Source organism: Humulus lupulus, chromosome X (genome assembly GCF_963169125.1).
Source record: "Humulus lupulus chromosome X, drHumLupu1.1, whole genome shotgun sequence".
NCBI lineage: Eukaryota > Viridiplantae > Streptophyta > Magnoliopsida > Rosales > Cannabaceae > Humulus > Humulus lupulus.
In genome coordinates, this window is record NC_084802.1 from 188,838,715 (window position 1) to 188,864,412 (window position 25,698).

The following is a 25,698-nucleotide window of genomic DNA, read 5'->3' on the forward strand; positions in this document are numbered from 1 at the left end:
TGTGAAGAGTCCACAAAGAAGCCTAAAAGCCCCCACTGTGGCCCCAGGTGACGTCATATGCCACGAGCAGGGGCTTAGGGGGCAAATGTACGCCCTAAATATCCACGGGCTGAGACTATATCAAGCTCGGGATACGAGCTTGAGATGACACCTTTGACCTTTTATAAAGTCAACCACGCAATGTAAACGTGCATATACTAGACATCATGTGTCTATTCCATTCCTGAATTCTCGGACACGCAGCATAAACGTGCGTGTTTAGGCATCCACGACTGGGTTGGGCCATGCGGCCCATCACCCCCCTTACCTATTGATTAGACCAAACTTCATTGTCAGGTTTTAGGAATTAATCATGAATGTCACAGAAGTGACATGATGGGTAAGAAGGTCACAGGTTGACCTCATTTGCCAACACCCAGGTGCCCTCTCCCTATAAATATGAAGACCCTGGGAGTTGCAAGGGGTTGGCTTATAATTTGTAAAGAAGTACCCTATAAAGAATATCAAGAGAGATATCAATAATATTGGCTGGTGGACTAGAAGGATTTTAACCTTTGAACCACCTAAAAAAAAAGTATTCAAGTTATATTTTTCCTTTGAGATCATTCATCTATTACGGTTCATTATTTAGCACTAATCCCTCTCCTTATTCATATAATTATCTGTTGCCGAAGAACCGCATCAACATATATATTAAATCACATACATTCAGATTAGAGATTACATTTTGTAGCCTATCAAGTGTCCTCGAATCTTTTTGTATAAAATAACTGATCTTCCTATCCATGTCCTGAAAGCTCACACCTTGATCTTCCAAACTAATCCTCAAACAAACAAGGACGTGTGTGGTCACGTAGGATTCAAAAGGTTGATTTATGACTCTCTAGATGTACTCAACACATGAGATCTAGAGAGGTTTGATAAAGAGAAGAAGAGTTGAATAGTTTTCAAGTTTAGGAAAACTATTGCATCTGTTTCAGAGAGATAGTCCGACAGTCTATGAAAAATAAATAACTTCTCCTTAAAAAGTATCGCTTCTTTTTAGGTTTGTAAAGATAATGAACTAATTTAATTAATTTTTATTTTATTTAAATAAAATTGATCAATCATAACCTTATTTAATTATTTAATTTAAATCATATTTAAAAAGAATAATTAAATGAAACAAATTATTTGAAATTCAAAACTCAAATCCCAGGGATAGGGAATCCCTCTGTGTGGTGCCACACTCACTGTACAGTGAGTGTGTCAACCACACCATTAGGGTTATCCCTAATTTTCTCATTTTTTTATTTAATTAATATTTAAGACAATATATTTATCCCAAAATAAATATCAGTTAATTCAAAATTAACTTTATCTTAAAATATCAGTTTTAAATAAATAAATAAATATATTATTATAAGTAAGATAATTATTAATCTCTCTATATATATTAATCAAAATAAAAACTATATAGTTAAATAATTAATTAATTCGTAACTAATCAGTTGCCCATAACTATCACATAATTATTTCATTGTCCTAGAAAATTAATTCCTTTGCAATTAAGTCCTCTCTACAAATCTTTCTTTTGACATTCTTACCCTTGGCAGTGTAAGACAGAGGTGATATGGGGACCATGGACCTATAATACGAAGCTCCAATAAACCATATTATTTATTAAACCCATTAATCCAATAATCTTATTTATTAATTCCGTGATTAGTCCACTATAAATATGGAATTGCACTCTAAGTATTTATAGAATTATATTTAGAGAGTTTTCTCTTGTAGTCCATTGATAAAATCAATAAATGTAGTTCTGTCTTCCATTTTTTGGTTCCTTAATTAGAGTTGGTCAAGATTACCGTTTTACCCTTCTAATTACCACTTGATCCTTAAGTACCATTTATTCACTAGCGAATAATTAATCTATCTATAATCAAATTATAGATTTGAGCTCAATAAATATTTAGTCCCAGAATTAACCCTTAAGGGAACCAATATTCGATCCGTTAGGAAAGTATGGATTCCATTATTGTAATTCATGTTCCCAACCATTCATGATATTGAATCTCCAAAACAAAAGTCATTACCCTCATTATACTAAGAAACCATAACAAGTGAATCAAAAGATCCAATAAACATAAACAGGAGTTCATGAATACTTAGAATTTATACTGATCTATAAATGATCATCTATTATGATAAGAATAAAATATTTATGTCAAACGACAAGTTTATAAAGATAATTAATTCTTATCGATCCTGTCATATATAATCTTTATTATATACATCACATTTACTGAGATGTCTATCCACATCAGTAATCCAAATCTAGATCACTTGCATCCCGTATGCTTATTAAACCGAACTAGTAATCATTCATTAAATATTCCTTACTTTAATGTGTTACTAACTATTTTATTCATTATATATGATCTTAATTCTCTCATACTAATACAAGATCATATTCTCATAAATGAATAAGGAATTTTCTTGATATTATCATATAAGTAATTCAAACAATAATTATAATATTCAAATATAATAAAATTCTTCTTTTTATTTAATTCAATAAAATGTCTTTGCATGCTTTTAGGGCATTAATTCTATACAAGAACCTACTAAGGAAAATGGTGTAATATTTGTAGGTGAATGCTCTGAAGTACATGAGTGTGTTCCACATCAAAGTAAGGACGAACCTAAGATGGGAGTGGCAAAGGGAGATGAAGGAGAGGGTATGTGCATGATGGAGGGAAAAAAGGGAGTCAAACCCAAAGTAGAAGAAGCAAGGAGGAGGAAGTGGAAGGGGAAAAGTCTGCTAGTGGTTTAACTCCAAAAAACTAGTTAATGTATTACTTAATTTAGTCTAATGTACTGTGTTGTTCACTTATATTTTCTAGTATCTTCTACTTTATTTATGTTCTTATTTTTATGTAGAGGTCAGATATAAGACCTTTAAAATTTCCTTGTTTATTACCATGGTTTCAGTAGTTATTATTATTGTATTCCACTATTAATATGAGATTTCAAAAATGCGCATGTAACGCCCTACTTCCTTAGAGTCGTTACCATGTGATTTATAAAAGTGTCATTAGCTCGCTAATTGAGGTTTTAGGTTAAAAAACGCGATTAAATTGAATTAAAGACTCGTTTAACCAATATTAGGTAAAAGGGGTTGGTCATTCATTAAAATTTATAAAAAAATGTTACATTGGGATCCTAAAATACCATTTTAAAATACATTTACAATCCAAAGATATAGTACAATTGACCTAAGCAACAAAGATGAACATTTACCACATGTTCCTTTAAACAACCCCAGTCATGGCGGCCAGGTTGGCCAAACATGTACACACTGTTCCATGCCCTCTAACTCATAGTTGTTTGACCCAATTTCCTTGCCCTTACCTACACCACAGAGCACCCGTGAGCCGAGGCCCAGCAAGAGAAATTCAAGCACAACATACAATAATAATATACCTCAACAAAACATACTTAATCAGGACAACAGACAGCTAACAGTTCCTATTGGAATGCACGACAATTCAACAGTAGAATAGCTCAAAAGCAGAATGGCATAATAGTCTAATAGTACATCAATACAATAACACAACAGTACCATAACCAAGAAGTATAATAACATGACAATACAATAACTTATCAGTATAATAACAAAACAGTACAATAACTTAGCAATATAATAACACATCAATCAAATAGCACAGCAGCGGCCTTCACCGACCGGGGTGCGCAATCAGGCACCAAGTTGGGTGTGTACAGCACCCTTGAGGGTCTCACCCTGGAGGCCTTCATTCAGCATGCTTAACACCGATCTTAGCCCCTTTCCGCTCCCGGCTATTGCCGCTCTCGGCTCTTGCCGCTCCCGGCTTTTGCAACTTCCAGCTCTTGCCGCTTCCAGCCTTTGTCGATCAATCATAGTCACATGTATGACATAAAAAACATAAACAATACATACAATGGTATACATCACATAGCTCCACGGGTACAAACAGTTCTCTTACCTGGTGTCCCGAGTTGACAATCGAAAGCGATCCCAAGCACGACTCCTGAGCCTGAGCGGTAAGACCTAGTCAAAACGTATCAATAAATATCCATCATGATCTAAATCAATCAAAAGCCTTTGGAATAACATACTAGCCTCCAGGACCTTGAATTCTACTAAACCGTAGAATCCTTCCCGAGCCTTAACATCTGAGTTCGCGAGCTTAAAACTCCAATTTGGTCACTTTCCCTAATTTGAGTTGCCACATGCCTCTTAGGGTCGTGACGCGCCTACAGGTCAGAGAGCATAGCTCTCTCTGCTGAAGGACGCAGGCTGTGGCATGCTCCCTAGGGTCGCGGTGCCTGGGCAAACCAGAGGCTTCTCAACCTCTTCAAACACGCGGGCCGCGACACCTGAAGAACAGGGTCGCGACTCGGGCCTCTGAAACCCAGAAATCCACCATTTTCAAACTTCTAAACCTCCTGCAAATCAACCCAAACATATTCTAATGCTCGAATTGAGTCCTAAAATACTTTCACTATACTCAGAGCAGTACATAAATCCAAAGAAATTGAATCAAAACTTCATCATAATTTAATCTCTTGAGTTCAAAAACCTCTAGAACTCTAAAGAAGACAGAGAATTCAACAAAAGGCTTCTAGTCCTTACCTCTGTCTTGCTTCCAACCTTAAGCTAACTTCAATCACTTCCAGTTCCAATCCCTTTGAATTCTAAGCATCCTCCCCTTGAATCCAGCAAAATCCCTCATCAGCCTTGAGAAAGAGAGAGAGAGCTGTGAAGGAAAGGGAGATAAGGGCTGGGAATTTTTGTTTTTGTTGTTTCCTTAGTTCTAGTGGCATCTCACAGCTTCCCAGCTTACTCTAAGCTACCCCTTAGTACAAAATGACCCATTTACCCTTAAGGTCAAACCTTAATCCTTTAATGCTACCAAGGGCAATCTCGTCATTTTTCACATCTTGCTAATTCCTCAAGTGTTCCTACAAATCCCCATTTAATCCCGACATACCCAAATCATTAATAATAATTGTCGTTACCCGATAAACCCCAGGCACATGCCAAGTTCTCAAAATACCCCTAGGCCCACCCCGAGCCAGGTATCCGACCATGTTGTGACTATTCCTCTAATCTGCTCCCTAGGATCATCTCAGATCACACATCTCAAATATATCCCCATAAGATTGGGATCTCACTCATAACACATGCATAATTACATTTATGCTCTCAACCGGCCAAAATAACAAACACGCCCCTATTCACATAAATGGGCCCACATGCATATTTAATATACACAAAAATGCATGTCTAATCACATTACCACATAATTCATTTAAAACTCATCATCACGCATACAATCCATTACTCGCTCAATAATCCCAATTAGGTTGTCCAGGCACTGTAGTCAAGGTACTCAGCCTTAATATCAAAGGAAATCCATTACTTGCTCAATAATACTTCATGTTTGATCGTAAAATAAGCTCCCCAAAGTAACTTCTATATCATAAGAGTTGTAAAAGTTTACAGGAACTACTAAAAAATCAAAATAATAGAACAAGGTTTAAATGGAACATAGTAAAAGCTAACCAACGCATAGTAAAAATGGAGACCCGAAAAAACTTGAACTGTTCAACCGCATCATTGTACGACTAGTACTAACCACAACAAACCATGACAATGAAAAACAGCCAACATGGCGAGGCAAGTAGAGGAGCTAAACTGGTGCTAATCTAATTATATCAAACTTATAGGATCCTTCCCTTTCTTTGGTTGTTTCCCCTCCGGTGGCTATTGAGGTATGTCTACCTCGATCAACTCCAAAAGCTCATCGATGTGCTCCTCAACATTTCTTGCTGCCTTGCTTGCATCTTGCAGAAATTGAGCACAATGGTACAAGAAGTTAATTAGTTTGAGGGTTTCCTCTCTTACCTGAGACCCTAAATCGTTGGTCTCACAAAGTAAGTGCATACGTTTTTGTAGAATGGATTCAAGTCTCATGCAGTTAGTACAACCATTCAAGGCAGCAGTACGTAGTCTAGGACTGGGCGAAGGCCTTGACAGAGTGTTCGTCCCAACAGAAAGAGGAGGAAAACAAGTAGGAGTGCCCTCAAAATGATTAAAAGGGCTATTTGGATCCATATTTAAACAGAGAAAATGTTTTGGTTATCAGAATAAGTAACTCATTAATGGGGTTTAGGGTAAAAAAAGAAAGTAATAGTGTCCCCTTATATATAGTGAGGTAAAGTATGGTTTACTTTTAAGGCATGCTACTTGTTCTAAGTTTAATATTAATTAAAATATATTTTGCAAATTTAAAACCTCTTTAAAAATACCATACCATGCAATAATTGGAAATATCTTCCATAGATATGGATACATGGATCATCACATGATGTATGATAGAACCCATAAAGGTACAGGAAAACAAAACTGTGTTGCACTTTAAGAATCTCTCAGTACATGGCATGACATGACGTATTTTTTTAAACATATATTAAAATAAACAATGATTTATTTATTAAAAACATATTTAATTAATACCAAATCTTGTAATAATGGAAAATATCTTCCATAGATATGCCTACATAGATCTTGATAAGACTGTCATGTTTCCCATACAGGTACGGGAAAACATACATGTTGTGCATTTCAGTACGCTCTCAGTACAATGTTATAAGAGAAGTTTCGTAAAGGTATATTAAATTAAAAATTAATTTTTTCAATAAAATAATATTTAATTATTGCCATATCCTATAAAAAGGGGACATATCTTGCATAGATATGAAAATTCTGATATTGACACGACGTTCGACATAAGATGTTAGAGAACATTTTTCGATAGTTATTAAAAAAACATAAGTAATTCTCACATTGTTGTACTAAAGACAATAAAAGTGGAAAATGTCAGTGTGATTTTTTGAAAAGTAAATACAAAAACCTCATTTAAGATAATTCGTGAAGATTAAACTAGATTGTACAATAATTGACTAAACGTGTAATGGTACCCCAGCCATTTCTTAAATTGCGTTTAATTATAGTTTCCTTGAGATTATTCAGGTGATATCCTAGTGAAATTAAACATTAATTTTTTTAAAAATGCTTTGCTTCTTAAAAAAATACTCGACTTGTATACTAGTTCTTTAATTATAAATTAAATTTGAAGTTTGTGGTAATGGCATCAATAGCGAATAATAACAATATACTATAATACCCAAAACAAGTGTACAAAAAATATAGAGAGGTAAAGAAGAACATACATATAGTGCGCGTAGATAGTTTCTCTGTACATCAACCCACAAGTACATTTGAAAATACAGTAAGAACACATTATTTTTGCTTGGATTTGTATAAATTAAACTAAACCTAATAACTAAGTGATCAGACTTTGTAAAGCTTCCTGTGCTTTTTGAAATTATTTTTTTAAGATTAGTAATGTCTTCTCCTAATGACTTCACCTTCTTCTAGAGTACGTCAAGTAGTTTCTTTTGGATGCTTAGTTGTGTTTGTAAGCCCATCATTATCTGGCTCGCCTCCTCCAGTATACTCCGACGGGTATAGTTTTTTCCCAGCATGACGGCCAAATCATTGGTCATTGCTTGGAAACTATCACAGATGACCCACAAAGTTTGTGGTATTAACTTTCTGTGAATGGATAGTACGACATTTGACAATAGCATCTGATATGTTTGTCAATAAGCATCCCCGGAGAAGACCATGTCCATTTATAAGAAAAAAATTGAACTACCACTTTGATAAACACATTAAAGCTTATTAATTGATTGGACGTATCTTATTTAATTTAATTAGTACGTGACAGAATGATATAAAGTACAATAGATGAGGACAGAACAATTAAAGCAATAAGATTCCTAATATCCACTTATTTGAGGCCATTAGTTTTTTAATTGTACTAAGGTAAATATAAAATTGAAAATATATTAAAAATTAGGATCGAATATGCATTGCCAGACGAGTAATGGTGAACTAAAGTTCAATGTTATAAGAGAAAAATACAACGTAAAATATCATTAAAAAAAAGAACTGAAGAAGATTAACATTAATCTACTTAAACAACTGCATTAAAATAAATAAGAAAAATGAAGTTCAACATAAACTACTTACAAAATTAGAACATCATGTTCTTGACCTCAACCAAAAAGTATTAGGTATAAGTATTACCTCCACCTGAAAGTGCAGCGCATGCTTTCTTCAAGTTTCAGCCAGAAAATTTACTTTCTTTTCTTGTATTTCAACGACTTCGCATAATACTTTGGTGTCATCCTAAATTCCTTCAACCTTTTTCATAAGTTTATCACTCAATTCAATCACCTCATTTGGCATTCAATCTTCTGTGATGTGCAGGTCTCCGTACAAAATCTTACATATCGCACAAGGACCATTGTTGACTAGGGTTGGGATTTGATCTTGGTTAGTGTTTATATGAATACTAATTGGAATTTTATAAGTTAGGGTTGGTAAATTTGAAAAATAATTTATGTATATAGGGACGCCTATGTATATAATACACTTCGCAAATGATATATAACTTTCAAATTTCTAATTTTAGTGATAGAGGGATATAACTTTATACTTTATCGAATTTAAAAGTAAAGGATGAAGATATGAGAAAATATCTTGATGTGACAACTAGAAAAGAAAGTACAGGGAGAAAAGCATCTTCTCTACAACTAGTATACTGACAAGTACCTTATTCTGCATTTGTTGTCACGTCATTCTCGGTCAACATGCAAACGTACAAAAATACAAAGAAAAATCAAATAAACATAGAGAGAAGTAGAGACATATCCATATTTTTTTATCTTAAATTTCTTGGTACTTAGATTTTTTTTAATATAAATAAATGGATTCACATACTTCAGTCCCCATTTACCTCTCGTTACACTTTAAAATAGTTTTGGCATGTAACATTATAGACAAATAGTAATGATTTGACAACTTTCTCTACATAAAGTACACTAAGAAGTACCATTTTGTACTTTTGTTGTCAGCACAACCTATAATAACGCTTGGCAACATACTCCCCATTGCCATCAGTTCCAATTGTGGAGAAATAAGGAAATATCAATTTCCATGTGTTTTAGACATTTCTTGAACCCTTAACCATGAAAAACATTTTTCTCCAAAACGTCCATTTTTATATCCCCATTTTATAGACAAATGATATACTAAACGCACAATAACTAGTAATGATGTGCTAATCTCCCACTTACTAATGCCCTCAACACTCAGAATGACTAATGGTGTACTAATATCACACTTAGTAATTCCCTAGACATGTGGAACGAGTAATGGTGTACTAATCTCACACTTACCAGTGCCCTAGACACTTAGAACGATTAATGATGTAATAATCTCACTCTTTCTAGTGCCCTAGACACTCGGAATGACTAATGGTGTACTAATCTCACACTTACTAGTAACATAGTGACCTAGAACGTGAAATGATGTGCTAATCTCACACTTACTAGTTCCCTAGACACTTAGAACTAGTAATGATGTACTAATCTCACTCTTACTAGTGCCCTAGACACTCAGAACGACTAATGGTGTACTAATCTCACACTTACTAGTGCCCTAGATACTCGGAATGACTAATGGTGTACTAATCTCACTATTACTAGTGCCCTAGACAGTTAGAACGACTAATGGTATACTAATATCACACTTACTAGTGACATAGTGACCTGGAACGTGTAATGATGTGCTAATCTCACACTAACTAGTGCCCTAGACACTTAGAACGAGTAATGTTGTACTAATCTTAAACTTATTAGTGACATAGTGTAACGTCCCAAATTTGCCTTGATTATTGTGCTAGGAGGGTATAATTGGATGTGTATGTGTTCATATGATTTAATTGTGATTATATATGTGAATTTTATGAGTTATATTATGAAATGACTGCTCATGCATGCTTAAGTGTATTAAATATGCTTATAGGTCTGTTTCTGTTAAAAATGGCATTTTCATAATTTTGACTCGCTGAGGGTATATTTGTAATTACATATGTTTTTTAATTAGGACCACATTATCATGTAGATATGTTTGAGATATTCTACACAAGGTGATCCTAGTGAGAAATTTGGCAGAAAAGTCACAACGGGAAATAATACCCGACTCGAGGTGAGTCTAGGGATATTTTGGTAATTTAATGAATCACTTGAGATTTTTGGCTTATGAGTTATAACGAGGGAGAAATAATTTTATTTGGAGTATTAGTGGATTTAATTGGGAATCTTAAGTGAAATTTGAGGTGTAGCGGGATTATGGTGTCAAATGACAAAAATACCCTTGGGGTTAGTTGTTGTAGCGTCCCAAATTTGCTAATAAGGCTTAGGGCCTTGATTAGCGTTTTGGGAGGGCAATAATTGAATTAATTATGTTAATATGTGAATTAAATGATAATGTGATTAGAAATGCATGTGTTAGGTAAATTAAATATGCTTGTGGGCCCAATGTGGTTATTAGGGGTATATTTGTAATTTTAGCCCGTTGATGGCAAAAATGCAATATACATGTGTGTTGTGATTGATATCACGAGATTGTGGTGATATAATTTTATGTTCGATCCGAGACGATTCTAGGGAGCGGATTAGCTAAATAGTCACAACGAGGTCGAATACTTGACTCGAGAGGAGCCTAGGGGTACTTTGGGAACATTGTTGGTGTTTGGGATTTACCGGGTAGCAGGTAGTAATTTAGCAATTATTTGGGTATGTCAGGATTACATGGGGATTTATAGGAACACTTGAGGATTTAGCGGGATGTGGAAAATGACCGGATTGCCCTTGATGGCACTAAAGGATTTAGATAGACTTGAGGGAATTTTTGGCATTTTGAAGGCTGGGGGGATAAAGTTGGACTTATCTTAGACTCTAGAATTAGTTAGAAGGAAAAAGAAGGAAAGCACTAAAGAAAAACCTCAACTCAGTTCTCTCTCTCTCTCTCGACTCCCCCTCTCCCTCTCTTGGAGATTTAGAGAAATTTGGGAAATTCTGGTGTGGGAATTAGAACTTGAAGCTGATGCTTGGAAAACTTAAAGCTTGTGGAGGTTAGAGGAAGCTCAGGTCGAGTTTCCAGCTGAGGTACGAAATTCTGTAGATTTTACTGAGTTTTATTTATTTTATTTTTTTTGAAGTTTTATGGGGTTAAACTATGGGATGTGATCTTTGAGTTTTAATAAATTGGTAAGTTAGGTTGGGGGAATACGTAGAAAAATGCATGGCATTTCTGGGTTTTGAGGCTTGAGCCGCGACCCTATTCATCAGACGTTGCGGCCCGCTTGAACACAGAGGCTTGAGGGCCTTGGAAGTTTGCACAGGCGCCGCGGCACAGGGCATAGCCCACCACGGCCCGTGTCCTTCAGCAGAGAGAGCCATGTTCTCTGACTTGAGCACGCCACGGTCCTTAAGGGATGGGTCGTGGCTCAAATGGGAAATATTTGTTGTTTGAAGGTTTTAAGCTCGGGAACCTATATGTTAAGGCTCAGGAAGGATTCTACTACCCACTTTAGTAGAATTCAAGGTTTCGGAGGCTAGAATAATATTCTAAAGTTATTATTTGGTTTAGGGCTTGATGGATTGTTATTATGGATGCGATGTGACTAGGTTTACGTTAAAGCTCGGGTTAGGGGATCGTGCTCGGGATCGCGATGATCAATCAGCTAAGGACACAGATAATAAAAATGTTTGTGCCCGTAGAGCATGGCATGGCCCTATTTTATGTGTTTAATATATGTGATTGTTATGTTGTCTTACGCATGCTCATGAATGAACAGCGAAGGCTGAGAACGGTGAAGACCGAGAACGGCGAAAGCCAGAAACGGTGAAGGTCGAGTACTGCAAGGGACTGGGATCGGTGTTAAGCACGCTGAGTGTAGGCCGCTAGGGCGAGACCCTCCAAGGGTGTTGTATCCACCCGCTCGATGAAGACCCTCAAAGGGTGCTGTATCCACCCGCTCGGTGAAAACCATGAACCCAAGGTCTGGTAAAGCACCTGGATCAGTGTAGTCCACTATGAGTTTAGCTATTGACTGTTTTGTTGTATATTTTTGGGTTGATATGTGATATGTTATATGTTGAGTTTTCTTGCTGGGCTTCGACTCACAGGTGCTCTATGGTGCACGTAAGGGCAATGGAAAGGTCGACCAACCATGAGTTGTAGAGCATGGAGCGACGGGTACATGTTTGGCCTACCTGGCTGCCACGGCCAGGGCTATTTTGGGAAATGTATTGTAATGATTTTCTTTGTCGCTTAGGTCGACCGTAATTATATTTTTGAATTGTAATACATTTTCTAAGCAGTATTTTGGGATCCCAAATGTATAACTCTTATGATTTTAAATGATTGTCCAAATCTTTATATTAATTGTTGCCAAACAAGTCTTTAATTCAATTTAGTCACATTTTTTAACCTAAATCATCGATTAGCGAGCTAATGGCACATTTATAATTCACATGGTAATGGCTCTAAGGTAGTAGGGTGCTACAATTGTGAATGTTGTTTAAGGCAGAGGTAAATGGGTCTTTTGATTTTTTTTTTCAGCTAAAGACTTTGCTAAGTCAGCGGCTGCCCTCACTCTCACGTTCTCTCCCCCATGCCCTATCTCTCTCTCATTCTTCCTTTGCTCCAAGAGAGAACCTAGAAGACTTGTGGAAATTTCTAAGTTTAGAAGTGGCTTTTGAGGAAATTGGAGGCTTGCTATTGCAGATTAGGAGTTGTTAAGTTTGGGAACTTCAGTGGGGATTGGTAAGTTTAAATGCTAATGCTTTAAGTTTTTGTCTTTTGGTATTCTTGAAGAAATATTAGAATTCTTGGTGGTGTGTAGACGGTTTTGATAATTTTTTATGGTGTATTTTGTATTGTTGGTGTGATTCTGTGGTAAAATTGGGTTAAAATTCGAGTTTGGGGTGTATTTGGGAGGATTTGTGATTTCTGAAATCGTTGAAATTTCTGGGTTCGCATGGTTGCGCCACGACAGTGTTCTTGGAGCCCCACGACCCATATGAACTCAGAGGTACTGGGGTTCCTCTGAACCGCCTTGGTGTCACAGCTCTTGGTAGGCTACGTCGCAACGCATGTCCTGCACCTTTGTTGTTCGGGGCTCTCTGCCTAGAGGCGCGACGCAGCCCTTCAAGGGTGAGTCGCGGCTCTAATTGGAGAAAGTATCCAAACGAGGTTTTGAGTTGTGGGATCTCAAACCTAAGGGCTCGGGAAGCATTCTACTGCCCGATTCAGTAGAGTTCGAGGTCCCAAAAGCTAGGACTCAATCTTGAAGCTCTTAATTGGTTTAGTTCTTGATGGATATCCGTTAATATGTTGTGACTAGGGGTACTGCAAGGCTCGAGAGGAAAGGATCGTGCTCGTTGTCACTTTACCCTATCGCTCAGGACTTGAGGTAAGAAAATCGACACTTGCACCGAGTGTAGGGCGTGCTCCCCAATTATAGGGCACCGTAATGACCGTGTCATGAATCTGTTTATAGTTAAATGTCTGCTTTGTTTGAATCTATGTTGTTATAACTTTTTGTATTGATCACTCAGTCGGGAGGTTGTTATCAACATTACAAGTGTAATGTATGCCGTAGTGGCGGGGCCATAACGCGTATGCGATATCCGCCATAGTGGCGGGGCCATTGTGAATATGCGACATCCATGTACTCAGCATGAGTCGTATATTGTTAGGAAAATCTATGTAAACTAGTTGTGGTTATAGAGTATGTAATACATGTTAATGTTTATCTGGATATCTGTATGATTTGTTTGGGTTTTCTTGTTGAACCTTGGCTCACAGATGCTTCGTGGTGCAGGGAAGGTGATAACTCTAGGAATTAGAGTTATTTTTATGCTTTTAAACTTAGATTTTCATCAAGAAAATAGTGGTTTAGGGTGTTTTGTAGTGTCTTTATGTTAGTTTTGTCAAATATTAATTTTAATGATATAATATTAAATATTAGTTTAATGCTTGAAAAATATATCCTAAATGGTGGAATTTTGTATTGGCAGGTGGTTGGTAGAGTTTTGGATAATGTTGAAAGAATTTGAAGCTTGAATTGGACCCAGGATGATGGAATGCTACAACATGGAAGCAGCATTACGTTCTGCCAGCTAGTTGTTCCAAAGGCCCATCTGGGAAAGAAAATGGCCGACTCAACTTTTGGGGTTTGTTTGAATTGGGCTGAGCAGTAACTAAAATGGTTTTTGGGTTCTTATTTTCTTTTGGTCTATTAGTCTTAAAAGAAAGAAAACAATAAGAAAGAAAAGGAAAGAAAGGAGGCCCACGTGAAAGGGAAAAAGAAGGGAATTAACCTAGCATTTTTTATCATCTTCATTCCCAATTTTAGATACACATGTTCTGACTATAAAAGAAAAGGAGAAATCACCTGGTACATTGGAGACCCATTTTTGGAGAGCTTTTAATGTTAGAAGAAGAGAAGAACAAGGAGAAAAGCTAGAAGACAAAGACCATTTGGAGACACCCAATTGGCTTGCCTCTCTCTCTTTTACTCTTAGCTTATTTAATTTTTCTTGCCAATTTTCTGAATATGAATTGTTATTATTTGGATGTTTTTGAGTTTGTAACCATAAGCTAACTTTAAATAGCTAGGATAATTTGAACCCTAATATATGACTTATGATATTTTGATTTTGATGCTAATGCACTTGAGGTTTATTCATTCAAATGTTTATCATGAGTAATGCTTGCTAATGAATGATCACCTTTAGTGAGTAGCTGGTTTAATATTAAAAAAAAACCTGAAAAGTTTGGATTTAATTGACACATAATTTGAATGGTGCATGCTTGACCTCTTTGATTTCAACATTGTAGTGATATAGACATATATTATTACCATGCATGGTTTTATGGAATTGGTGCTTGAATAAAAATCTTTGAAATTAAAATGGCATAGACATATGTGGTTTAATTAAAAGATTAGAATCATAGTTCTTTGACGAAAGCCTATGAAAATTAATTGGAATTCTTGACTAATAGACCACTGGTTGCTAAAACATCAATCTAGCATCACTGTCAGAGTTGCATATTAGGGGGACAATTATTCTAGTTGCCATCTTACAATTTTTTACTCCTTGCTACAATTTGCCTAAGTTGTATCTTTTATTTTTCTCCATTTTACTAGTCCTTAATAACTTAGTTCTCAGATAACAATCTTTTCAATTAATTCTCGTGCTTTTAAATGATTTTGTGGAGACGATATCTGGTACTTGCTGCTGTATTACTTGTTGTTGATAGTTTACACGTGCACTTAACTTTATTTTACGCAACTTAAGGGCAAAGGAAACAGGACCAGCCATGAGTTGGAGAGCTGAGGGGCGGCATGTACATACTCAGCCTGCTCGGGCGCCACGATCGAGATATTTTTAGGAGCATGAGTCATTAGTTAAACTTTGTCACTAAGGTCGACTAAGTTTGTAATTTTGATAAACTTATATTTTATTTAGAAACTTTTGGGATCCCTTTTAACTATTCAACAATTTTCAATGAAAAGTTCAACTTACTGTCCAAAAACTTTTAATACCTAAACTGTCGTTTAACCTTAATTACACTTTTAAGTCCAAATGATTTGCTTAACGAGTTAAGCACTATTTTTAACACATGGTGTAATGGTCTTGACTATTTAGAGTGTTGCACATAGTGACCTAGAGCATATAATGGTGTACTAATCTCACACTTACTAGTGCCCTAAACACTCGAAACAACTAATGGTGTACTAATCTCACTCTTACTAGTGCCCTAGACACTCGAAACGACTAATGGTGTGGACATGGTTATGGCCATGCTTGGACTATTTTATTAGACATGTTAACTGTGTTGTGCATACTTGTATATATATAATGTATGCTTATCTGTTTTACTTGATTGAACGGCTTGACTTATGAGTCAAGGGCGGTAATAGCACGTTGAGCGCAGGCCAGCTTGGTTAGGCCTATCGAGGAGTGTGGTATACGCTTGACCGACCCTATGGTCGCTTAGAAAATAAAGCGCTAGGTATGCTTGGCCAGCTCTAAGGCTGGTTATATAGAGGATAGGGAAATGGGCCACATGGTGACTCTACAGTCACTTATACTAGGGCAAAAGCCCTAGCTCACGGGTGCTATGTGGTGCAGGTAAAGGAAAAGGGAGGCTGGACCATCCATGAGTTGGAGAGCTTCGGTGGCGATGTGTACATATGCGGATGCTCGACCTCCACGGCCAGGGTTTCTCAGAGGAACTAGGGTCAAACCCTATTTTTCCGCTTAGGTCGATTGGTTGTAACTTTTGAATTGTAATTAGCCTTTTAAACGTTATTTTGGGATCCCATGTATGAATGTAAACATTTTCATGAAATGGTTATTCCTTTTGACCAAAATTTTTAACCCTAATATGTTTATTACTTCTAGTTACACGTTTACGTCCAAATGACTTGATTAGCAAGTCCAGCACTATTTAAATACACAGTGTAACGGTCTTGGATATCGAGGGCATTACACCTAGACATAGTAATGGTGTACTAATCTCACTCTTACTAGTGCCCTAGACACTCGGAATGACTAATGGTGGACTAATCATCTCAAACTTACTAGTGCCCTAGACACTCGGAATGAGTAATGGTGTAATAATCTCACACTTATGCCCTAGACACTCGAAATGACTAATGGTGTACTAATCTCACACTTACTAGTGCCCTAGGTGTACTAATATCACTCCTACTAGTGCCCTATACACTAAGAACGACTAATGGTGTACTAATCTCACACTTACTAGTGACATAATGACCTAGAACGTGTAATGATGTGCTAATCTCACACCTACTAGTGCCCTAGGTATACTAATATCACTCTTACTAGTGCCCTAGACACTCAGAACGACTAATGGTGTACTAATCTCACACTTACTAGTGACATAGTGACCTAGAACGTGTAATGATGTGCTAATCTCACACCTACTAGTGCCCTAGACACTCGGAACAACTAATGGTGTACTAATCTCATATTTACCAGGGCCCTAGACACTGGGAACGAGTAACTAGTGACTAAGATTTATAACTTAGTCATATTATGACTAAGATAATCCACTTGGTTAATTAAAAATAATGTCACACTTAAGATGAAGCATAATATGTTCAGTAAGATTTATACATTATAAATATTATGACTAAGATTTATAACTTATTAATAAAATATGATGTCACACTTAGTAGCCAAATTATGTTTATTTTTATTTGTTTTCAATTGACTAAGATTTGTAACTTATGAATATTTTTACTAAGATTTACGAATGATTATATAAACAGTAATATCAAATTTTAGATCAGGCACATGATTTTATGTGTTAATAAATTGGTACATATGTTCCTCCCTTTACGGTTGAATGACACGTCTACGTCCAAAGTTTCAATGCGTTGCAAATGAAGACTGAACTAGTACAAGATTTTTAGCATATTTTTTAATATTCAATTCTATGCACATTCAATGACACGAGTGAGAGATCAATATTTAGCAGGTATTTTAATCTCTCAGAAACTAGTTTTTCCTTTTCTCTTGTAAAGAGGTAGATTAAATTAACACTTTTAATGGGTATTAGTAGACCAAAAATTGACTTTCGTACTTGATGTGACATAAAGAAAATGTCTTATCCGTACTTGATGTGACATAATACGAACTACAGAAGGCATTGTCCAACAATGCCCTATAATGTTAGGTTAACTCTTCCATAGCTTGGCTGAGACATCCATAGGGATTTTCTATTCCAATGGTGTCTACATAGTGATTGTAAGTGTCCATTCATGTCATTTGTACTATTTTGAATTATCAATGTACTCTTCAATGGTGGGAAGTTGAAAATTAAATTTTTTTCACTTTAGCGCTCCATACATGGATTGTTTCATTTTAACTATTTTTATTTATGCAGATGTTCTTTTTTTCAACCAAGGCAACCTCTCAATAAGCCAAGCTCTCAAATAATCTAAACCTAAAAAGACCACAAAGGAGATGGTAAACATTGGTGGAGAATCATATTATGGCAGTGATAACGAAGCCTCAGCATCAAACAACAACAAGGTCAGACATCCCAAATGCTATTGCGGAGATCCCTCAATTGTTAGGGTGTCATGGAGTAAGGCTAATCCAGGGCGTTGGTTATTTGGATGTCCTAACTATGTAAGTGGTGAATACATTATTTATGTTACAATAAACCTATGGAGTACATTTTTAATTCCTTTATAACTTTCTATATACATGGTAGGAGAGAAATGTCTATCTGGGTTGTGAATTTTATTGTTGGAAGGATCCATCCATGTGCACAAGATTAGGTGAGGTTATCCCAGGGTTGCTGAACAAAGTCAAGGTATTGGACCACGAGAACAAGTTAAGAAAAAATTATTAGGAAGTTGTTGTGTATCGTAATAGTTTCATTATTTGTTATATGGAAAATTTTAAGTCAATAAGCATCCACTAATCTGTCTTTATGCAAACTGAAATATTGACCTTTGGACGTGCATTGAGGATGTGATTAACTTTATTGTGTAATAGATATTTCGTTATTGTGTTTCAAATGTTAAATTATAATTCTGATCTAGATTTGTAATTATATGACCACTCTCATGTAATTGGTATCTTTTATATGCCCTGGACTCTGCTTGGCTTCTTAATGATATAAATTTTGAATTCAAAACTAATACACTTTTTGCTAATGAGTAACTCTTCAAGCCATATCCTCATGTTTGATTATTACTATTTTCTATGTTTACGTGTTAATGGAAACCTCTTTCTATTTAATTCCATTATCATATGTGTAGGTATATAGTCTTTTTAAGCATTTTTATTTAGTAAATACTTCCTAGATTAAAATTGATTCGAAAGGAAAATTAGTTGTTCCTGAGTACTTAAGACGTCTAAATGACGTACTTAATTGTTCCAAAATACAAGAGAAATAAAATAAACTTAGTAATCTAACAAAGTTATGTAGTTTTTTACTAAATAATGAGTAATTGTAAAGTAAATCTATGATAATCAGTTCTGAATCAATTGAAGCCTCCTTGAAGTTCGACGAGAGGTCTTGGACCCTGTCCACATGTTCTCCGACCAAGCCTTTGATGTACTGAAGTGCTTATCTACTGAAGACTTTGATGAACTTTTTACGGCTGCCGGTGCACATAGTATGGCTAACGATGACCCATAGGTTTCAGCCCATTCCTTGCTGCAGCTATGTTGCACACTCAAGCGATACTCATTAGTTGCATGGCTAACAATCCTAGCAGCTAACTCTAATCGTGCATCCTCTGGGTGAAACTGCCATATAAAAATTGATTTTGATTACATATAATTCAAAACAAAGGCACCTGAATTTACCTCATCCACGTTCTCCCTACCCAAAAAGATAGACTCCATGTACTTCATCAAGTACAGCCGTTGCGATATTTTTAAGCTATGCAAGTGCACACAATCGCAATTTGTAATAATATGGTAAAAACCAAGTATCGTCCTCAAGGACTGAATTCTCAATTACCAGTCAATTCATTTCTCTTTCTATTTGATCAATTAAAATTCTTGATTCTTTTAGACACAGCAAAAGAAACTATAATATTCAGAAACAATAATTAAAATTTAAATAAAATAACAAATAATAGCAAAACCTTGGATTGAATTCACTGTAAAACAAATAGGAATCCTAATCTTCTCTACTATCCACTCTATTAATCTTTAATGCAATTACTACTGAAACTCTTCTCATTGAAATGATAGGTATGCAAAAGTGTTAACTATTCGAGTTAAGAAATAGAAAACTCGACCTAGTGTGAATTCCCTATATTTCTATGGTCAATTCAAACAATAGGAAGCAATGAACACAACCTTCAATCACATAAACCAATTTGATACTCTCGTTCTAAATTGAATCTATGTCTATTCAATTTTAGCATATTCCAATCTCACTTTTCAGATTTTGATTCAAATTCGTAAATCATATGTAAAAGATGCGCAGTCAATTACATACACAATAAACACAAATTGAATAGATTTCAGATGAAGGAGAAATAGATAATTGCATTAAATCATAATAAAGTTTCAAGAGAGTCAATTAGAAAACCTAAACAGAAATTTAGTTCATAAACATGACTAAATCAAACATAAACATAGAATCAAAAGATAAAGAAAAAGAAAAAGAACTCTGAGTTTTCTTGTTGTTTCTTCTCTAGCCTCCTTGCTTAATCTAGGGTTTTTGTCAATCTCCCCCTCTCTAAAAACTGCTAAAGTCGCAACATTATGTTTCTTAAGTATCCCTCCAAAGTTCCAAGTAAAAAGACCAAATTGCCATTCAAAAAGTGGTCAGAAATGTGAAAATCGCGTCACTAGCGCTACTTCTGGAGCGCTGTAGTGCTATTAACAGTGGCAAAATGCCTCAAAATCTGGTGCACTAGCGCTGTAGCGCTCTTATTATGGCGCTGTAGCGCTAAAGTCAGAATGGAACGAAACTCGTTTCGAACAGCCTGCAGCATCAGCTCATCGTATTTTGATCATAACTCATTCGATATAACTCCGAATTGAATGATTCAAAAATATATGGAAAGATAAGAGAAATATATACAACTTCTATTTATAGAAGTATTTCCAGAAAGTGAATAAATCATGGTCAAAATGTGGCTTGAAGTCTCAGACTTGCATTATAGAGCATAAACGACATGTGTTGAGCATCTTCAATGTAGTATTTTCCACACATAATGTCTTGAAACTCCACAATCAACACGAAATCCATCTTATTTATCATATTTAACATGTTTCTTCTCATTTCACTCCATATTATGCAATTGACCATTAAAACCTGAAACAAGAAGAAAACAAGCATAAATATGCACTAAACAATCCTAAATAACTAAAAACACAACCTAAAACGATCTCTAAAACAAACCTAAAATGACCCTAACAACAACCCACAATCAAACTGATTATGTTGTTGGGGCAAGTTCCCCTTCCTTGTAGCAATACAGAAATTCTCAAATTTCATATTTTTGGGTTTGGACAGAGCAAATAATTGGTCCAGAGTCTTAAGCTGCAAATAAATATACATTAATCATCAGATATGATTTAGACCTAAGCATGTTTTATTACTATTACTAGTAAAAACCCACTTACCATTTTAGTGCAAACCCGACGTCAAGAGGCCTTGTGCATCACACTTGATAAAGAGTCACGGTTAATTTACAGTCACAGTTTGTATATTGATGTGGGCTAGGAACCAATGGTGGCCACCTTCAGTTTGGAAAAGTGGAACAAGCATACGCAATACATACATATTCAAAAGAAACAAATGCAAATATAAGTGTGTTATCACTCAAGCAATTAGTACATGATACTAAAATTAGGAAATAATACTTCAGATTGAAAATACCTTGTCCTATGCCTTAAAATCTTCATCGTAGTACTGCTTAAACTATTCTTGTTCCCTCACCATCCTTTTCACACTCATCGAGGCGCATATCTGCTCTTTCTACATAACAACAACAACAACAACAATTTAACAAGTTATTTTCAGCCCAAATGATCAAACACTTTAGTAAAGTAAGCAACACTAGTAATACATTATGTCTAATGGAAATCATACCAAAACACGGGTTGGCATGAACCATACTCGACTTGGACCTTCCTTCTTCCTTTCTTCAAAGTTCAGGATTTATGCATAACAATCAATAACCTATAAGTGCAAACAACCGAAGTTATAAAAAACATAGTACTTAGGAAATGAAAAAGTAAGGAGTAATAAAAAGATCTAAACACTTACACTTCCAGTGACCTAGCCCTCTGGCCACAAGCTCCCCATCACATATCTTCTCACCTCAACTTTCCCAAGCTTCACTAACATATAGCTGCATCATTACAATATCAAACAACAAGACAATGAACACATATTAGAAACTTTAAAAAAAAATTAAAGCATAATGTACTACCTCTGGTCCAAGATTCTTGAAAATATGAAGCGGAAAAACCTGACTATCTAATCGGTCATTCTATTCTTCATAGTGAATGGGCCAACCACAGTTCCTCCTGACTCCTTAAACGTCTCAAAAGACTCCAAATCAAAATCATCTTTCACAACCTCCTCCATCTCTTCCACTTTTTCTTCATTAATAATTATGGCTTGTTTCTCTTTTTGCCAAAAACTCACAACATCAAAAAAATCATCCTCTGCCACTATACCCTTTTCCACTTTCCCCTCATCCATATTTTCCTCCTCCATTATTTCATCAGAAACATCAAATGATGGTACACTATCTAATATATCTCCACCAAGATCACCAAAAACTTCCCTAACAGCTCCCGACACCCCCTTCACTCCAAACAACACACGATTCTCACTATCCAAATCAACAGGTTTAGACGACTCTCCTTTAAAAGATAAAGTCTGTTGAACAGGCGACACTTTATAAACTTCCTTCTTCTCATTGGAAGCTTCCTTCTCTCCAACTCCTTCCTCCACAACTTCTCTCCCAAAGTACTTTGTAACACACTTCCTAAAAAAACTCATTTCCTTCATAAAAATCTCCTGAGCGTGCATGACCTTTATGTCGACACGGCTGACCTCGTCCTTCACCTCGGCAATGGCTTACATCACATCCTCATTTGTAGCTTTTCCATAGGTGTTTGATGCAACACTTGGAAGGAGGACATGAGTCTTGTTCAGCTTGATCTGTACATTAAATTTAAATTCGGATTATCATTAACATAATCTAGATATATTAGAACAAAACGTACCAAAACTAGTAAGGAAATATACTTACCGAATCACTCAAATGACCGTTATGGTCGCGGATCCAGTGGTAGACGGCCTTGCATTGCTTGAGATTCCAAAAGTCGATTGGAGCCACGGTGCGGTCTAAAAAATCATTACTCCAATCCACATGTGTCAGATATACAAGCTAACAAAGGAACAAAGCATCAAGGTCATTGCTAAACCAACTTAAAAACAAAAAAAATAATAAAAACAAATGTGAATTAGCTCACTTGCAAGAAAATTGTGCAGCCACCAACATTCTTTGTATGGTGAGTCTCATACCTAAATAGTGAAATCATTAGGTATCGAAACCCCGCAAACGCCCAATTCTTTTTTGAAATGCCACTGGTCTATAGCAGAGAGTGAAGGTAACCTGTGCTTGCGTCAGTGCCGATCTTCGGGCATAGAACGAACCTGATGGCAACTAGAGCAAACCTTATCAAAAAGAGTGCATCACCTTCAGTGGACTCTTTCAAGTCCTTCTCCAAAGAAGTCAGTGATATCGTGTACCTTCCCGTCCCCAACAACTCCTCAACCTCTGAAATTTCTTTCGCACCCTCCATTACCACAGGTTCCCCACCATCATTTATAGCCATAACATTGGAGAACAGCCAGACAGACAACTGGATGGACCTGCCAAACAAATCAAATCTGCTTATGGTAGGGTCAACGTGCTCAATGAGATAGCTGACTATCTTTTGTGTCAATGTAAGGGCCCTCCTCCCTTAGGAACATGCCAAAACCGACATTGAGAACATCATCCTTCTACTCTAGGCTCATCGACTTTACAATGCGCGACAACCTTTCAAATGAGCGTCTTCCAGAAACCCAATGCAACTCATCCCCCTTCAATGTACCCTCATCCTCACCCACTTCAGAGTGTTTATCTTTCTCCTCCCCAGCTTTCAAGTTCTTCTTCTTGGGACCAATATCCTTTCTACTGATCTCTTCCTCCTGTACGGGATCATCCCCTTTCCACCGTGCCTTCTCCTCGACTGACATTGCCTTAAATTCTTTCTGCAAATTATCCCTTGCCTAAAAATGAGAATTACTTACTTCATTAGCACCAGTACAAACATGACAAGAATTGGATAAAAAAACAAAAAATAAAACACAAAGACAATGAGTAATATGAATTAGTACAAACTAACCTTTCTATTTATCATCTCCTTGTGTGTAGCTCGATAAGCTTTATACTGTGCTTTGTTGCATAAATAAAGGTGAATTAGCAAGTTAAATTAAATTTTACAACATAGGTATGTCCATTAAAAGCAATGCATAAAAAGAGAAAAAGAACCAAATATTAAAAGAAGTTCTGCCATGCAGCAACATTGTCCTTCTTTGGACTGATCACCATGTTATCGCTATTTGGATTTCACTTCTTCCTACCCTTTGGTGCCATGTATGCAGACCTATTAAGCATAATGGAATTTATCAATATGCCAAATCTAACAATATAATACCAGACTTTCAATTTAATGCCTAATTGCAAATATAAGCTAATCCGACTTAGTACACAAATTCAAAGAAGTAGTACATGATACTACACTATGATATGAAAATAAAAATGGAAGAAATAAAATAAAAAAAATAGAATAATTCAACTCACAGTCCTAGGGACAAAGTAAACTCAATTGTATACAATTCTAACCAATTCTTTAACCAATAAAACCAATATTTACAAACAGAAAATAACAAAGACACTATAACATGTCCATGTTTATAGTACAATGATGTAGGTCTACCTTAAATTTTTAAGAACAAATCAAGACAAAATAGAACAAATATTTTGAATCCATCTAAAACAAAGTCACAGAAACAGAACTTCATCTATTTATAATTATAATCATCTAAGGCACGTAAAGCAACCCAAAGCATTTATTCTAATAACAGTACATATCACATAACCAAAAATTAATTCAATAAACACACCAAAAATGAATGTCAAACGACCCAAACCAAACAAGTAAACATATTATAAACACATTAAGGCAAATTCCTTGTTTATAATGTTCTTTAACCCAAAGCATTTATTCTAACAACAGTACATATCAAAAATCAAAATTTCAACGACAGAGATAGAGAAGAGATACAAATTTCTAAGAAAAAGAACATCGATACTTACTCGGCACTAACAATTTCTAAATTTTCTTTAGAAAAATCTGAAAAATGAAACACAAACGAAAAACAAGAACAACAAAATCAGTGGAATAAATAACCGATTTAAAAGCCTAAAAACAGGAATGAAAAATAAATTGAGAAATATTTTTAAAATACCTCAAAGTACACTCGGATAGATTGAAAAATCTTCCACCCTTTGACCTCCAATGCAAGACCTTCTTCTGAAAAACGAGAACAATGTTGTACACCCTAAATATCCATGGGCTATTAGCAAGCTGAAAAAAGGCATAGTTATATCAACCACGTGGAAGCCACGTACTCGGAGCTGCTGTTACAAGGTCATGTCTCTTTAGCTTGAGGTAACCGAAGGCTTAATGAGATTACTAAAGAGACGGGTTGGAAGTATGGACACCATGAGCTGAGATTACATCAAGCTCGAGATACGAGCTTGAGTTGGCACCTCTGACCTTTTATAAAGTCAACCACGCAATGTAAACATGCATATATCAGACATCACGTGTCTGATCCATCCCTGAATTCTCGGACACGTAGCGTAAACGTGCATGTTCAGGCACCCACGGCTGGGTTGGGCCGTGCGGCCATTATCCCCCTTACCTATTGATTAGACCACACTTCAATGTCAGGTTTTAGGAATTAATCATGAATGTCACAGAAGTGACATGATGGGTAAGAAGGTCACGGGATGACCTCCCTTGCCAACACCCAGGTGCCCCCTCCTTATAAATATGGAGACCCTGAGAGTTGCAAGGGGTTGGATTCTAATTTGT

The 25,698-nt window shown here is 36.0% G+C and overlaps 1 long non-coding RNA gene across 1 annotated transcript; it reads right to left on the reverse strand.

The window, feature by feature from the left end:
* Positions 1–20,354: 20,354 nt before the first annotated feature.
* On the reverse strand, positions 20,355–22,672 carry LOC133804905 (uncharacterized). The gene is made up of 6 exons (XR_009878698.1): positions 21,966–22,672; positions 21,800–21,884; positions 21,623–21,712; positions 21,410–21,508; positions 21,154–21,270; positions 20,355–21,070 (listed from the first exon to the last, which is right to left on the reverse strand). It is a non-coding gene; the product is annotated as an uncharacterized LOC133804905 (long non-coding RNA).
* Between the last annotated feature and the right edge of the window lie 3,026 nt (positions 22,673–25,698).